A 13,328-nucleotide genomic window follows, 5' to 3' on the forward strand; every position below is an offset into this window, starting at 1 on the left:
GAAAATCGACGAAGAGAATCGATCATCGTGTTTACGCCCTTATGCATGCTTACTGTCGAATTATTTTTAATAATCGTGAGGTCGTAATTAATCCTGCAGGAAATAGATTTTGATCGACACTTACTCGAAAATATTTGAATCATGAACAGAGAGATTTTCGAACACTTTAATTTAGCTTCTGACACTTCGGCACTTGACAACAAATGCATCAAATATAACACAGTCTTAGGTTGTGTTACATTTGGTAAATTTTCACTTGAATTTGACGCTTCGAAAATAAATTATAATGTTCGAAAAAACCCTCTGTTATTGATCGTCCGATTTTCGAGAAGCTGTTTGTCAAAATTGATTCCTGGTCTATAGGAAATAAGTCAGGTAAAATAGCAGGTTTACTTGAAAAGTGTCCATCTGTCAAGTGAACATTCACGAAATGGAAAACAGCCGTAGTAGGTAGGAACAAGATAGGTACATAGCATGTTTCCACCGCCAAACCGACATGAAACTTAAACCGAAGACAACATATCAAGAAGACTGGCAATTCTTCCATTTTCTCATACGACCGCTATGTGGCTATGAGCTCGACACAATCGCAGTCATCTGCCGCTCAAAAGTAAATGCTTCGAACGATTTGATAACAAAGATTACAGCCTCAGTAGAAAGGTTTGTGTGTTTGCTAATTTTTCTAGGCTCGAGCGCAGCGCTACTGTATCTGACGCTTGGATTCTGGCAGAGTTGCCAGTCTTCTTTATTTGATGTCTTTGTTTAAACCTAACTTTTGCTCGCAGCGATTCTGTCTGTCAAAATCATTGGATTTTAGTAGCTAATCAAAAATAGTTTGTCCAGAATCGATCAGAAACAAACCAGCTCATAAATTGTACACGCGTGATTAGCTAAACGTTTTCCGTGAGCATGGAGTCAGATGGCAGTAGTGTGTTTTGGCCTTAAATTTAATGGTAACTTCTATGGTCATTCATATCGGTTTGTCGGTGATGTTTCTCTGTTTGTTGCGCTTTGTCAATGTAGGATGAAATTGTATCGAAATCGTAACAAATATCCGAGGGGGACGAATGTATATACAATGCAGGAAAGATTGTGTTTTGCTGTGACTAGCTGCGCGCTTGCTGAGTAGATAGAAAGAAGATTGATGCCGATTCCGAAGATTCTGCAAGTTGATGCGAGAAATGGAAGAAGATTTTTCGAAGATTGATTCGCTAGTGTGAGATTTTTTGAGCATCTAGAATGGAGATTTAGATGTGTCGTCCCCCTCGCAAATATCAAGGAAAATCCGTCTAGAGCTGTTACAGGCCAAATAACAGAAACAGAAATGAATTTTTGACTCGACCTTCTCCGATTTACATGAAACTTTGCATAACTGTTAGTTATGGACAACTATTTACATTTCTGAAAAACATCACGCAAAAAAAAACTTTAAAACATAGACCCCCGGTAATATCACAGTTTTTAAACTCAACACTTTTTACTTAAAAACCCGCTCATCTGCACGCCGTTCAAATTAAAAATAGCTCAAACGTCATTTAGCACATGGAATTGAGGCTGGGAACCATTTGCCGAGTTAAATTTAACTCGTGGTTAAAAGTGACATTTCGAAAGTTATTTTCTATGTTCGAAAATCCTTGTGCTGTCGATCGACCGGTTTTCGAGAAGAACTTAGCCAAGGTTGTCAAAATTTAACTTCTTGTCTGTCAGAAGTAACCACGCTCGGATAGCAGGGTTAATCGATCTTTCCATCTGTCAAACTTTAACCAGAAGAGTTGGTTGGAAATGCTAACATGAAGCTTTAGTGTGATGATTTATTAGCTAGAGAATGATCTTTAGAAGAGGGTAGGTGGATAGTTCCGTTAGAGTACGGCAGTATGAAAATTGAATAGAAGTTGAAAATGAGCGAAGGGCCATTAAAGCGACAGTTTTCAAGATAGACGCACATTTTTGCCTAGCCCGTACGATGTACGCGGGGACTTGAAGTATGTCTCAAAGTCCACAGGCAAAAATGTGCGTCCCTCTTGTTGCTCATAAACTGACTGCGGCTGTGGAATAGTTCTAGCGACGTTTTCATCACTACCTAAAGCCCCACGTTGCGAGAGCATTTCCAGTCGATGGTGTGTTATAATGCAGTTCTTCTTTACCCAACTATTGTGTTGCTCCTCTCGTCATAACCAACGTGATCATCTCAAAAGCAGTAGGGTGGTTGTTGCGTGCTGTACCATCATCAGCATTGTTGACGGCTACTCCCGCCTTGAGTTGTTACATTCAAAGTGTTTTTTATGTTACTTCATACGCGAAGTTAACGATTTTCAGAGTTGGTTGGAAATGCTAACATGAAGCTTTAGTGTGATGATTTATTAGCTAGAGAATGATCTTTAGAAGAGGGTAGGTGGATAGTTCCGTTAGAGTACGGCAGTATGAAAATTGAATAGAATTGAAAAATATTCAAAAAAATATTGAAGGGTCACTAATAAAATGTGTATGGTTAATTTGCTTACCGACGTGATCAGGGTATCACTCAAACCGTTTGTGGAATAGTCATATAATTTGGGTTATCGTTTGAGTATGATTTTTTTTTAAATTATTGTTATCTACATTTTAAACACTTTTTTTTTATGTTTTAACAAAAATTACATGGATATTTTCAACCGTGTATGCTTTTCCTAAAAAGAAATAATTTTTCCCTACAACTTTTTTCGATTGGAAGTGATGTTTTCGAGTTATGATTTGTTGAAAAATCTCCAAAACGCCATTTTGAAGCTTTTTTGCTTGAATGTCGCTGAATTTTAGCAAAAATGTGAATGATTGACCATAACAAACAACGATGCAAAGTTTCATGCAAATCTGAGAAAGTCGCTTCTGATCGATTCGTTATTTGGCCTGGAACTGCTCTCTTGGGAAAATCGTCTTTAAGTAGCACCGCAAAACAAAATGGCTTCGGAAGTTTATTCAAATCAAAGACTACCCATGGTGAAATGGTTTCATGTTACAAGTTCATTTGCTCTCTCCACACGCCGTTCATTATGATGCATGTCCTGAGAATGTTTTATAAACAAGTCAACGCTCAGTCCCCTGCCCCCCCCCCCCCCTCACTCCTCTTTGTCATCCTACGCCTTCTTGTTCGTGAGATGAATAGCAAATAAACAATTTGTCTAGTTTTAAAAACCATGGAAAGCGGGGTGTGTATGAATCATTGGATATCACAGCCGTAGAGATCGGGGTAAGCTAAGAAGAAGATCTTAAAGAATCCGAAAATTCACTGACAGGTATATGAACTTCAGGGCGAGCTTCAGGGCACATTAGACAAATTTTAGAAACTAATGTGTGAGGGGTATCATCCAAATCATTTGTGAAGTATAGTTGGGTTATCGTTCGTTTATGGTATTTGTTTATTAGAACTTCCATTAACGCCCAAGTCGTTTTTGACCTCTGGACAATGCGAGATATTTCCAGGAGTAAGCCAAGGATTATTCTCACAACAAGGCTCTGAACCATTTGGTGGATTTTTTAACTTTTGGCTAGGGGGACGAAAATAATCTGTTCTACATTTTTTTTTAACGAATTTCAATAAAATTTGCTTAATTTTCTCGAATTTGTTTTGGATAAATTCGATTCGTTATGAATTAACGCGCGCCTTTCAATATTATCCGATTTCATCCACTATTCATGGATAATCTTAGAATTATCGAGCAGTATGCTGATATTATTTTTAGTGTGTAGCGTGGTGTGAACTGTCACTTCCTGAGCACCTGTGATTGTTTCAAACCCGTCAAGCTTCAATTTCCAACTCTGGAAGCAACGAAAATATCTGCACGAAGGGTTGGTGACCTAATTGACTACCGGCATTTTGATGGCCAAACGTGACCAAACCAAAGATACCGTGTCGATGCTTATGTTCACTGGAAGCCAGGGTTAACCAAATCGTAGTTCGTGATCTCGAAACGACTATACCCAAGGCAAAGATGAATACAGTTCCTCTTTTTTTAATATTTCTAGAAGACTTCCTTTACATGATGGTTATGTTGGTTTGTGTGGGTGTCCAGTGCTGCAAAATCTCGACACGGTGATATTGACAATTCTGCTTTGGTCACTCATTTTAGCTAACAGTCATAGTCAAGGCAAACCATGTCAATTGTCAATGACAATGGTGTCAGTGACGAACATGTGCAGATTTGTTTATTAGCTAAATGTGTAGCAAAATTAAATGACTTGAGCAAAACAATTAGGTACATGGATCCATTATAGTGAACAAGTATCTACGCCCTGAGCTACTTGGATAACAATAATGTGACACAGAATGTACTAAATTACACTTTTTGTTACCAGATGAATCTTTGTCATTGTGTGTGTGTGTGTGTGTGTGTGTGTGTGTGTGTGTGTGTGTGTGTGTGTGTGCGTGTGTGTGTGTGTGTGTGTGTGTGTGTGTGTGTGTGTGTGTGTGTGTGTGTGTGTGTGTGTGTGTGTGTGTGTGTGTGTGTGTGTGTGTGTGTGTGTGTGTCTGTGTGTGTGTGTGTGTGTGTGTGTGTGTGTGTGTGTGTGTGTGTGTGTGTGTGTGTGTGTGTGTGTGTGTGTGTGTGTGTGTGTGTGTGTGTGTGTGTGTGTGTGTGTGTGTGTGTGTCTGTGTGTGTGTGTGTGTGTGTGTGTGTGTGTGTGTATGTATGTGTGTGTGTGTGTGTGTGTGTGTGTGTGTGTGTGTGTGTGTGTGTGTGTGTGTGTGTGTGTGTGTATGTATGTGTGTGTGTGTGTGTGTGTGTGTGTGTGTGTGTGTGTGTGTGTGTGTGTGTGTGTGTGTGTGTGTGTGTGTGTGTGTGTGTGTGTGTGTGTGTGTGTGTGTGTGTATGTGTGTACAATCTAACCCCCACTATCCGGCAGTGTTATTATGGAAGAAAACTTCTTTTTATTACCCTCAAATTAAAGCAGGTTTAGTCCGGGAGTTAGAAGGTGTTAGCTCTATTGCAACTCCAGTGACCCATTTCAGAATGCCTGGTAATTCACGACCACTCCGAGGTCACTTTTACTTACAATAAGCCCCGCATGTTCACTCTACCTTTATCAAATGGATAATGGTATCATAAACACACTTCCAGATTCAAAAAATATTATTTCCAAATCTGGCACGTATATAGGTTTGAAATTTGTTCAGCTGTATTAAATCGATTTGAATGGAAATTTCTTATCAATTTTGTTTCGAATACCTCTTGATTCATCTGCTGGCAGCACTTACTGGCCCTTACCGGCGACCAACTCATCTGCCCGCAAATGCAACAACGCCTAAATCTCAAAGCTCTCCGAACGTCCCCTCGAAAATGCAATCGAGATATGTATAAGAACAATCTTCAACTGGAACGTACTCACCAAATCAATACATCTGGGAGCACATTCCCGATGCTTATTTTTCTCTCGCAAACCCGTCGTTGTTGAACGGCAAAAAAAAGGAAACTCGGTGAGCAATTTTGTGACACGGAATTTTCACTGAACATAAACCGCGAATTCACGAATTTCACCACACCCAACTGCGAAACACGTTCAGAAGCACTTTTGGTACAATTTCGATCAATTTCTTTCGAAAACACAACAAAAAAAGTTACAAGCGAGCCAAAATCAACACCGATTGTGTCGAGCTCTTTCACGCACCTTGCAGCGCGTAAATAAACTGAAATTAAAAATTATCACTCGCGATGCCACTAATTTCTGGTCCGGGAGAAAATCAAACAACGCAGATCGCGACATCTCTTCTGATGCTTGCAAACATGTAGAATCACGTTTTCTTTCTCTATTCTAAAACTTCCCGGAAAGCGAGAAAACTAATAATCACACACGTATAAACGTCCGGGAGGCAGAGCGCCAGCGATAATCCGGCAATTGCAGCCGAAAACTATGAGAGCGAACGCACGCACAAAACAGAGAACAAACTTAAAACACAACCGTATCCAAATGCGTTCGAAACTGCACCCGCACTTTAGGTGAATCATCCTGTCGCAAAAAAGCCATGCATGAGACGGATTCTTCATCGCCTTTAACTGGTTTAGCGCATTGGTCACAGGCGGAAGTCATGCTGACTCAGTTTCCAAAAGTGATTTAGAAACAGCGGTGGAGATGCTCTAATACGCAAAGAGGAATTGGATTCTCAAGATCGCCCAATGCTAGATCTCGCGTCACTTTTCAAATAGCCCAATGTAACAAATGCAAACAAATCGAGTTAAGCGATACAAGCTATTGCTCTTCTATCATTGTATGTGATACAAAAACATCCATCCAAATTTACTTTCATTTATTTAAGAAAATCATTGATCAAAAATTGTCCAATGTACATTTTAAAATGATGGTTACTTGATTGTTACTTCGGTCATTCGGACTGCCTAACATGATTGGTGCTCATTTTCCAAAGGCGGGGCCAATCTAAAGTTAGGTACTATACTCTGAAATCTGTGAAAGGGAATCTAGTATCATGTAGACAAAACGTCCAATGTAACACTCATTGATTATGTCATTGAGAAAAATCGTCCAATGTAACATGTCCGATGTACAACTCGACTTGTCAAAACGTCCTATGTGATTTTTTCTCTGTTGTAGCATGAAATTCAAAGTAAAATTGTGATTTTACTGTTTCTTCTGAATTTTCAACGTTATTATATGCTGACTACATTAAAAATAGTAATGCAAAATGTATTGTTTTTAAACAGTTAAAATAATAATCTGTCGAACTACAACTTCGATTTTCTCAAAATGGTAGATATGTTACATTGGTCTATTTGAAAAGTGACGCGAGATATGTCTAATATATCAAGAGCAAATTTTCATTACGTCGAATGTAACAAAGGTAAACAAAGTCGAGCTATCAGTGTCAATCGATTCTCCTGCTATTACACTATATCAAGAGCAAATTTTCATTATGTCGTAAGTAACATTCGCACCAATCCGAGAAAAATAAAGTTTTGTTTTGATGACCGAAAAGTTATTCCTATTTCCAAGTAAACACATATAATCTCATAGTGATAGCAATGTTTAACATATTTAGCAGGGTTTTAATCATACAAATGCAAATCGCTAGCTTTCATGCTAAAAATACTGGTTTTTGAGTCAAAAGTTATTATACGTCGTTTGGTGGCCCCTATTGTTACTTAAGTCAAAGTGTATTTACCAGGATATTCGGGAGAATTATCAATTACGACTCCTTACGTGCAGCCCATTCATCATTTTAGGACCACCGAAATCATCTTAGCAACAAACAGTTCGATTTATTCACTTTAATAATGAGAAAGCGAAACGACGAACGTACACTTTTCACGGGTTTCTCAGCACTATTACTTAAGTCAAACGGCATCTCCATAGAAATTGGGTGACTTAAGTAACATCGAAAACTATTTTGATCGGAAGGTGATTACGTCAAAAAGCAATTTAACTGGTAAATAAATTTAAAAATGGGATTTGATCCTATATTCGGACAGTATATAGTGTAATAGCAGGAGAATCGATTGACACTGATAGCTCGACTTTGTTTACCTTTGTTACATTCGACGTAATGAAAATTTGCTCTTGATATGTGTCATAAATCAATCGAAGTAAAGTTTATGTGAAAATAACATGAAATTTACTTCTTCTTTTGACACATATATTTAATCGATTTCCAAAAATAAATTCGAAAAATAAACATCAGGCAGTGGGAGCTTTCACAGTTGTGCCTTTTTTTTATTGTAGCTGATTTGGGATTCGATCAAGATCTGTTGAGGTGTGATGCTTTCGGTGTCTGTGCTCGATTCCACTGGGCCACGGCTGACTTCAAGATTGAGCTCGTTCAAATAGCATGAAGTAAGAACAGCTCTCCCGACATGGAATGCAGTGCAACGTTATGCTCGTTTTGCTAGAGTGAAGACAAATAGCACTGACAAATTTATGTTCCGTTTCGGTGGTGTGGTTTGTTCAAATCTTTCTTAATGCACCTGTGTGCAATAAATCAACGACTAAATTATATGATTTGATAGACCTGGCTCATGAAGTTCGAATACTACTTAGGGCTGGAATCTGAATTAGCCGTGTAGAAGGCTTACAATTAGAATCATAGCAAAGTAAATATTACAGTAGAATCATTTTTTTTCGATCTCAATACATTCTTTTCTGGAACCAATTATCATATGAAACAATAACAAACAAAGATTATTCAATACAGTATCATTGTTGTTAGTAGTATTTAGTTCAACTAATCATTTTAATGAGTGTACGTTAACATCGTTGAAAATTGTTTCAATAATTTATAAAGAACAATCATGTAAGATGTATTTTATTGGGAGCGATATTCATCCCAGAAAAACATGCAAAAACAAATGCTTGCTGTTGGATTTCTTAAAAGGCATTTCTATATGACTATTTGATGATTGGGATAGATCTGTTTACAATCTTTAAACGTCAAAAATCAAAGCAAGCTATTACAATGAGATATACATGTTTTCCTATACTGCAAAGTTAAATTACAGTCCAATAGTTTCTACATGTCTATTTACACGCGACATATCAACAAACGTCAAAAATCAGTAGAAGCAACTCCAATAAAATATACATGATTATCTTATAAGATATATATTTTAGTGAGCAATATTCATCATGAAAACAGGTATATTTTACTGAATTTTCTCATAGTGCAAACTTATATGATTTTCCATTAGTTTCTAGATGTCTGTTCCCACCCATGACATATCAACAGTTTTTCACCATGAAATATATCAGACAATATTCATATACTTCTTACCTTCGCTAACCACGTTCGAAGCAAAGTATTATCAAGTACTAAGTATGTGAAATTACGATAGAAATCATTCCATATCGCAGTCATAGTTTTTAAGTGATAATCCAATGGAATCTATCAATCATCACATAGAATGAATAAATCTGCTGACATTGCTATGTTATAAGATGGATCCAATAAACGGTACATGTCGATTTGTTTCAGTGTAGAGGTACCAGACATGTTTTGCACTGCAGTGTCCTCTGTGAACAATTATAGGAAAACAGATTGTGTCTAGTTTCCGATAGATGTCACCGCAAACAACAGCTGTGACATCTGATGGAACATGAATGCAGAAGCTTGACAAAATGATCAATTTGAGTTCTTTTTACTTAATATTGACTTAAGCCTCTCACTTGCACTTGTTATTGTTGTCAAAAAAGGAACAAGAGATTCAACCCAACGATATAGTTTAGCCCAATAAGTTACTCTTGAGTAAAATGCATATTCTCAAATTTACGTGAATTAAACTTAATTTTGGGTAGAATATACTTAAGAGTAGGTAATTTTTTTTGCTGATGTTAAATGGAAACTACTATATGCGATTTACTCAAATTTGGGTTATTGGGCTGAACCCCGGAATTGGGTTCTTTAAGGTAATTAAGTTAAATGCATATTCGTAATCTGCATTAAAAATGGAACCCAAACCCAAAATTTCATCCATTTTGGTACACTGGAACTATTTTAAATAAGTATGATTAAATTTGCAAAAATCACCTTATTAGCGCCCCTCGGTGCCACTTTGTATGGGAGCGAGCTGTCAGTTTGTCAGGTTAGTGTCAAACAGTGAAGATATTATTTTGCTTTAAATCTTGATTTAAAAATCGAGATGAAAGTGTGTGGATTCGAAAAAAATACCGCTGTGCTCAGAAAGCGAAGCTCTTTCAGATGATATATAAAAACAGATATATTTTTCATAATTAAAGAACCCAATTGAGGGAAAAGTACTTAATTTTGAGTAGTTTTTCATCTCCGTGTTCCATTTCCATAAAAGTTGTCCTAAGCTCGCTATTCTAATATCTATATACAATCTTCACACTGCCGTACTCTAACGGAACTATCAACTCTATGCTTTCATCTACTCCATCTATCGTATAAAAATTACCACTACAGTCTGTTATTTGAAATTAGCATCTTCAACTATATACTAAGCATATAAGCCTGCCGGAAGTGGAATCAGAGCCTGCCATCAATGGCAACCCTGTATCGATTAGCCAATAAACTGCTGATGCACAGTAATTTCTTCTATCTGTTCGACTTAACGGCCAAAGCCACAGACAAACAGACATTACACATTGAATATTTCTCACTGTAAAACATCATCGCAAAAAACATTACCGCCATCTGTTGAGAACACTGTGGTGGGTAGTACGCTGAACAGATGGCGGTAGTGTGTAAACGTCAAACGCAAGGGAATTGACTATGCGCGCCACAGGTGGCGGTACTACCAACAATCAATACGAAACTAACGATTTTAAATTGGCTCACCACTTTAGTAGCCTATTGGTCCCAAGCAAACGATTAACGTACCCTATTCTAGTTGAAATTCTATTACTACACTATGTTTGTTTTGATTCGCTATGAAAGTTTGACAGATAACATCAGGGGTGTGTGGATTCATGCAGAACATGCAGGGGTGAGTGAAATAGCTTGGGACTGCTTGGGACCGTTGTTCTGGTACTGAGTGAGCCAAAAATAATAATGATTTTCTTCGGGACCCAGTGGTCTTAGAGTTACCTCTATGGTACTACCAACTACGATACTTTTAAATTGACCGTTAAATGCTTGTTCGATGAACAACTTGCGAGTGTTATGTCTGTTTGTCTGTGGCCAAAGCGTTGAATATAACCACAAACGAAGTGACAGACGGAGCGGCTCGAAAACTTTGGTGACTAACTTGCTATTGCAATTTTTCAGTGTACCACATGGCAACTTTGTGCAAAACCAAAACAAAAATACTAGCCCATCTGGTGGCTGATGACACAAGCTTCTCAGAAAATTCTATTACAGCGAACCACATTATTTTAATTGATTTCTTCGCCAGTTAGTCGTCTGTCACTTCGTTTGTGATAATACCATATTGGATAAAACTGTATAGACTTATCCGTTAGTCTCTCCAATGTTTCAGAATATAACCAACAATCAATACGAAACTAAAGATTTTAAATTGGCTCACCACTTGACTAGCCTATTGGTCCCAAGCAAACGATTAACGTACCCTATTCTAGTCGAAATTCTAGTATTGCGTATACGCAATGTTTGTTTTGTTTTGCTATGAAAGTTTGACAGATAAAATGAGGGGTTGTTGGTTTTCCCTATGTTTCGAGGGGTGAATCGATTAGCTTGGGACTGAAGAGAGTACCAGAGCTGAGCCAAAAAGTTGAGCACGTTATTTCGGGACCTTCTAGTCTTAGAGTTACCTCTATGATATAACCTTTTCCGAAGATCGTCCATTTTTGCTAAAAAAAAAAACGGACAGAAACTGTTTGCATTCCCAATCGTCGGTGACGGAATGAGACGATAAAATTTCCAAGCGTTTTTTTCACCCCTTAGTGGGTAAAAAATATACCCATTATGCACTCGTGAACTGATTCTTTTAATTGGTATTTTATCACCCATTTTATGATTTCCAAATTCCCCCATTTTGTGACAGCTGCATACATGGTTTGAAAATGGGTATTTTTTACCCATAAATGGGTTTTCACGAAACACCATGTGGGTGAAGCAATAATCATTCGATCAAAGGATAATGTTTTGGTTCAGTGTAAAATCTAGTTTGCAGAAGAAAATAAACTGCGAAAAAACCGCGGGAAAACGAAATAAACGTTATTGAAAAACGTGTTGGTGCACTGAACCAATATGACATATTCCTGTTATGTGGAAATCTTATAAATTTGCGCTATAAGATAATCCATTGAAAATTATATGATTGAAAATGTGCCAGGTAAATTCTATATGAATATCTGATACATTTACAATGCTGATAATTTGGTAACTTTTATATGATCGTCGTATGATAAATGAAAATCGATCAAATTATAATAATTAACTGAAATGGATTTGAAACCCATAAGCATAAGCTACACTTTTCACCACAATATAATATATGTACCATAAATTAATCGAAGTAAAGTTTGTGTGAAAATCACATGAAATTTACTTCTTCTTTTGACACATATATTTAGTCGATTTCTAAAAATAAATCGAAAAATAAACATCAGGCAGTGGGAGCTTTCACAGTTGTGCCTTTTTTATTGTAGCTGATTTGGGATTCGATCAAGGACTGTTGAGGTGTGATGCTTTCGGTGTCTGCGCTCGATATCACTGGGCCACGACTGACTTCAAGATTGAGCTCGTTCAAATAGCATGAAGTAAGAACAGCTCTCCCGACATGGAATGCAGTGCAACGTTATGCTCGTTTTGCTAGAGTGAAGACAAATAGCACTGACAAATTTATGTTCCGTTTCGGTGGTGTGGTTTGTTCAAATCTTTCTTAATGCACCTGTGTGCAATAAATCAACGACTAAATTATATAAGTTGATGTAACTGGTTCATGAAGTTCGAGTACTAGGGCTGGAATCTGAATTAGCCGTGTAGAAGGCTTACAATTAGAATCATAGCAAAGTAAATATTGCAGTAGAATCATTTTTTTTTCAATCTCAATACATTCTTTTCCAGAAACAAACAAAGATTATTCAATACAGTATCATTGTTGTATTTAGTTCAACTAATCATTTTAATGAGTGTACGATAACATCGTTGAAAATTGTTTCAATAATTTATAAAGAACAATCATGGAAGATGTATTTTATTAGGAGCGATATTCAGCCCAGAAAAACATGCAAAAACAAACGTTTGCTGTTGGATTTCTTAAAAGGCATATCTATATGACTATTAAATGATTGGGATGGATCTGTTTACAATCTTTAAACCTCAAAAATCAAAGGAAGCTATTCCAATGAGATATACATGTTTTCCTATACTGCAAAGTTAAATGACAGTCCAATAGTTTCTTCATGTCTGTTTACACGCGACATATCAACAAACGTCAAAAAGCGTTAAAAGCAACTCCAATAAAATATACATGATTATCTTATATGATATATCTTTTAGTGAGCAATATTCATCATGAAAACAGGTATATTTTACTGGATTTTCTCATAGTGCAAACTTATATGATTTTCCATCAGTTTCTAGATGTCTGTTCCCACCCATGACATATCAACAGTTTTTCACCATGAAATATATCAGACAATATTCATATACTTATTACCTATCGCTAACCACGTTCGAAGCAAAGTATTATCAAGTACTAAGTATGTGAAATTACGATAGAAATCATTCCATATCGCAGTCATAGTTTTTAAGTGATAATCCAATGGAATCTATCAATCATCACATAGAATGAATAAATCTGCTGACATTGCTATGTTATAAGATGGATCCAATAAACGGTACATGTCGATTTGTTTCAGTGTGGTAGTATTGTTTTTTGACATCGAATAAAAAAACGCACAGGGGCGTACCAAAAAAGTGGGGCAACCTC

Source organism: Ochlerotatus camptorhynchus, unplaced genomic scaffold (genome assembly GCF_037179485.1).
Source record: "Ochlerotatus camptorhynchus isolate MF236.1 unplaced genomic scaffold, CSIRO-AGI_Acam_v1.1 ptg000037l, whole genome shotgun sequence".
Classification (NCBI taxonomy): domain Eukaryota; kingdom Metazoa; phylum Arthropoda; class Insecta; order Diptera; family Culicidae; genus Ochlerotatus; species Ochlerotatus camptorhynchus.